This window comes from Salmo trutta, chromosome 2 (genome assembly GCF_901001165.1).
Source record: "Salmo trutta chromosome 2, fSalTru1.1, whole genome shotgun sequence".
NCBI lineage: Eukaryota > Metazoa > Chordata > Actinopteri > Salmoniformes > Salmonidae > Salmo > Salmo trutta.
Genome location: NC_042958.1, coordinates 37823651 through 37828908, shown reverse-complemented (window position 1 = coordinate 37828908; position 5258 = coordinate 37823651). Strand labels below are relative to the sequence as shown.

The following is a 5258-nucleotide window of genomic DNA, read 5'->3' as shown; positions in this document are numbered from 1 at the left end:
TTCCTTTGAAATGTAATATTGATATGTTGTATTGAGATTCATGAGCACATAGCCTTTCCTGTGGCTCAGTTGGTAGAGCATGGTGTGTGCAACGCCAGGGTTGTGGGTTCGATTCCCACGGGGGGGCCAGTACAAAAAAAATAAAAAATGAAATAAAAAATATGCATGAAATAAATGAAATGTATGCATTCACTACTGTAAGTCGCTCTGGATAAGAGCGTCTGCTAAATGACTAAAATGTAAATGTATGAATTTGATTTATATGCATTTGGTTTCACATTTTATATGAAATCACTGCCGTGTATTTTTTTTCCCATGTTTCCTAATTAATCATCCTTTACCATAAATGAATGTGTTCAACCAATAATTATAATTTACTATTTTTGGAAGAGAAACAATAAATCCATTATTTGCAGACCACAAGTTGAACACCACTGGTTTATTGGACACACCACCACAATAGCCCCAACTCAACGCAGCAATACAGTCCTTTAATAATCTGCCAAACTCTGAATAGCGTTTACAACTGCTGATATTAAATCGTTTACAGCTGCTGATAGGGTTGTCTTCTCCGTGCTTGCAAAGGGTCTAGGAGTGGGCTCCATAATGGGCTGAGTACCTGTGTATACCAAACCATGGGACGTCTCCTGGAGTAAAATATGTGACAGTCGTAAATATAAAAACACAAATGTCAAGTCCTTTAATCTACAATGCATAGTTACACTCACACGCACAAAAAAGTTACTCACTTGTTGTTCCTGTTCTCCAAACCCATCTTCATTTTCAAGGGGAAACCTGGAACCTTTTGGCCACTGAAATAATGTATTATAAATATTAATATTAGCCCATTTTCTCTTATCAGTGTCTTTGTATTTTAAATAACACAACGCGGTAAACATAGCTCCTTTGACTAGGGTTAATCAACACCCTTAAACCACTGACTTTTATTTGTATAAGAGTATGAATTCCCGTAACTGTGTGTTTACCCTGTTTCAGGAAGGCCATTGACACCAGACAATGCAAATATCAAACGACTCCAAATACACCTTGCTGTGTTCTCTAACAAAACCCATTGAACATTCTATGATATGAAATTATGCCTTTATCCTCTCCATAATCCCAATCCCAATTTATATCATTTATGACGTTTCCATTTTTGCAGTGTCCATTATGATCTTTACTGATGTATCATGATGAAGCAACTAAACATAGGAACTCGGTGTTCAAAAAGTGTTGATTCCCTTCACTCCCGAATTTGTTTAATCAAAATGATCTAAGAGGATTATTGTATGAGAATTTATTCAAAACAGTCAAAAATCAAAGTTCACTCAAAGAAAATGATTTCTTACCAGCCGTTTAGTTGGTTGTTGTTGAGGTTTAGGCAGAGCCAGGACAACACCCAGGAGACTGAGTAGTATTATTCCTCTCATCTTGACTTTGTGCTTTATTCAGAGAGACCACAGCACTGTTCAGTTTTATAGTGGTGGGGATGTCACATGCCCCATAGAGGGCGTGTTCAAAATGGCCTGTCAATTTTTACCCTTTACATCAATGATGGTGAAAGTGACTTCCAAGTCCAATAGTTCCATTGGACATTGCATAAGCGCATTGGCATACACTGCCGTTTTTCTATATTTTGGCTTTGTACTTACATTTAAGTAGCCATCACAAATTGATCTCAGTTAATTGAATCACTGCCCCATGCAATAGTTCTGAGTTTGTAATGTCCCCCCAAAAATGAATACATGTATTTTATCATTTATCACCAATGACAGTGCAGATGATGACTATTCTGCACAGAGGAAAAATTACACTGAACAAAAATATAAAACGCAACATGTAAAGTGGGCCTCAGGATCTCATCACGGTATCTCTGTGCATTCAAATTGCCATTGATAAAATGCAATTGTGTTCGTTGTCCGTAGTTTATGCCTGCCCATACCATAACCCCACCGCCACCATTGGGTATTCGCCCACAGACGTGGTCTGTGGATGTTTTTATTTTATTTATTTTATTTCACCTTTATTTAACCAGGTAGGCAAGTTGAGAACAAGTTCTAATTTACAATTGCGACCTGGCCAAGATAAAGCAAAGCAGTTCGACACATACAACAACACAGAGTTACACATGGAGTAAAACAAACATAGTCAATAATACAGTAGAAAAATAAGTCTATATACAATGTGAGCAAATGAGGTGAGATAAGGGAGGTAAAGGCAAAAAAGGCCATGGTGGCAAAGTAAATACAATACAGCAAGTAAAACACTGGAATGGTAGATTTGTAGTGGAAGAAAGTGCAAAGTAGAAATAGAAATAATGGGGTGCAAAGGAGCAAAATAAATAAATAAATACAGTAGGGGAAGAGGTAGTTGTTTGGGCTAAATTATAGATGGGCTATGTACGGATGCAGTGATCTGTGAGCTGCTCTGACAGCTGGTGCTTAAAGCTAGTGAGGGAGATAAGTGTTTCCAGTTTCAGAGATTTTTGTAGTTTGTTCCAGTCATTGGCAGCAGAGAACTGGAAGGAGATACGGCCAAAGGAGGAATTGGCTTTGGGGGTGACCAGAGAGATATACCTGCTGGAGCACGTGCTACAGGTGGGTGCTGCTATGGTGACCAGTGAGCTGAGATAAGGGGGGACTTTACCTAGCAGGGTCTTGTAGATGACCTGGAGCCAGTGGGTTTGGCGACGAGTATGAAGCAAGGGCCAGCCAACGAGAGCGTACAGGTCGCAGTGGTGGGTAGTATATGGGGCTTTGGTGACAAAACGGATGGCACTGTGATAGACTGCATCCAGTTTATTGAGTAGGGTATTGGAGGCCGGTTGGACGTACTGACTAATTCTCTAAAACGACAAAGGCGGCTTATGGTAGAAAACGTTACATAAAATTCTCTGCCAATAGTTCTGGTGGACATTCCTGCAGTCAGCATGCCAATTGCACGCTCCCTCAAAACATGAGACATCTGTGGCATTGTGTTATGTGACAAAATTGCACATTTTAGAGTGGCCTTTTATTGTCCCCTGCACAAGGTGCACTTGTGTAATGATCATGCTGTCTTTTATTTTGTTGGTACTTTTAACCCCCTTTTTTCTCCCCAATTTCGTGATTTCCAATTGGTAGTTACAGTCTTGTTCCATCACTGCAACTCCCGTACGGACTCGGGAGAGGCGAAGGTCCAGAGCAATGAATTCTTCGAAACACAACCCTGCCAAGCTGCACTGCTTCTTGACACACTGCTCGTTTAACCCGGTAGCCAGCCGCACCAATGTGTCGGAGTAAACACTGGCGACCGTGTCAGCGTGCATGCGCCCGGCCCGCCACAGTAGTCGCTAGAGCGCGATGGGCCAAGCACATCCTGGCCGGCCAAATCCTCCCCTAACCCGGACAGCGCTGGGCCAATTGTGTGCTGCCTCATGGGTCTCCCGGTCCCGTCCGGCTGCGACACGGCCCGGGATCGAACCCGGATCTGTAGTGATCCAGTGCCTAAGACCGCTGTGCCACTCGGGAGGCCACAAATATTCATGCTGTTTAATCAGCTTCTTGATATGCCACACCTGTCAAGTGGATGGATTATTTTGGCTAAGGAGAAGTGCTCACTAACAGGGATGTAAACAAATTTGTGCACAACATTTTAGAAAAATACGCTTTTTGTGCTTATGGAAAACTTCTGGGGTCTTTTATTTCAGCTCATGAAACATGGGACCAACACTTTACATGTTGCATTTATATTTTTGTTCAGTATATTAAAGATGCACTATGCCGAAATCGCTCTGCCAATTCCTGGTTGCTATAATCATAATCGTTAGCCTAATTTCATTTTATGTAACAAAACAAGAAGTCATTGTGTAGAGAATTATTGTACCATCTAAACTGCTGGGAAATATATTTTCCATAACCAAAAACATTGTATTTTCAGCTGTTTGAAGTTGGTGTACAGAACCGAAATTAAAAGATCCACAAACAAAACTTAAAACCGGGAAGCATAGAAAGCATAAAAATAGCACACATAGAACATATCTAGTGCTTCTTAGACTTGCTTCAATGAGAATTAAAGATCTATAACTGCTAGAATCTTGACTAGAACCCCAAAATGTGATCATATCACCCCAGTGCTAGCCTCTACACTGGTTTCCTGTTAATAAGGCTAGGGCTGATTTCAATGTTTTACTGCTAACCTACAAAGCATTACATGGGCTTGCTCCTACCTATCTCTCCCATTTGGTCCTGCCGTACATACCTACACGTACTCTACGGTCACAAGACGCAGGGCTCCTTATTGTCCCTAGAGTTTCTAAGCAAACAGCTGGAGGCAGGGCTTTCTCCTATTGAGCTCCATTTTTATGAAATGGTCTGCCTATCCATGTGAGAGACACAGACTCGACCTTTAAGTCTTTACTGAAGACTCATCTCTTCAGTAGGTCCTATGATTGAGTGTAGCCTGGCCCAGGGGTGCGAAGGTGAACGGCACCCTTGCTGTCTTTGCCTGGCCGGCCCCCCTCTCTTTGCTGGGATTCTCTGCCTCTGACCCCAGAGGCAAGTTAATCATTAATATGTTGGATTCGTCTCAATCTCAACCAAAAATCTAAGTTAAATAAGACTAAATCAAATCAAACTTTATTTAAAATTTGATTAGTGTCACGCCTCCCGCTCTTCCCCCCTGGCACTCAAGGGCACCAGGCTCCCCAGCATTGCACACTCCTGCCACCATCATTACGTACACCTGCCTTTCCCCAGTCACGTGCATCAACAATTATTGGACTCACCTGGACTCTATCACCTCTGTCATTACCTTCCCTATATATGTCTGGTTCCCCGCACTGTTCCCTGCTTCAGCATTGTCGTATGTCCTTGTTTACCCGTGTGTCGACGCTGTGCCTGGCTTGTTACCTGTTTGTTCCTGATTAAATGTTGACTCCCCGTACCTGCTTCTCATCTCCGGCGTCGGTCCTTACAATTAGATTAGATTTTGTCCTATTCTTTAACTTGGATTTTTGCTTGAGATGGAGACGTGAATCCAACATATCAATTATTAATTTGTAGACAAACTGGAATTAAAGCCAGACTAAGTCAGTGCCACAGATGGATCTATCCAAGCAGTAGATACATCTCCTTTATTAATTGTTGATATTTGGTTGTGTTGACAACCAAACACAATTCAATAATACATTTGTAATACATGAAATAGCATAAAGTTAAGGCTGTCTTACAAACGAATGTAACATTCAACCTTCAAATGAGTAACACATCCATGACCAT

The 5258-nt window shown here is 41.5% G+C and overlaps 1 long non-coding RNA gene across 1 annotated transcript; it reads right to left on the bottom strand.

The window, feature by feature from the left end:
* Positions 1-424: 424 nt before the first annotated feature.
* On the bottom strand, positions 425-1460 carry LOC115154930 (uncharacterized). Its single transcript, XR_003867970.1, has 3 exons — positions 1350-1460; positions 750-812; positions 425-647 (listed from the first exon to the last, which is right to left on the bottom strand). It is a non-coding gene; the product is annotated as an uncharacterized LOC115154930 (long non-coding RNA).
* Positions 1461-5258: the final 3798 nt, after the last annotated feature.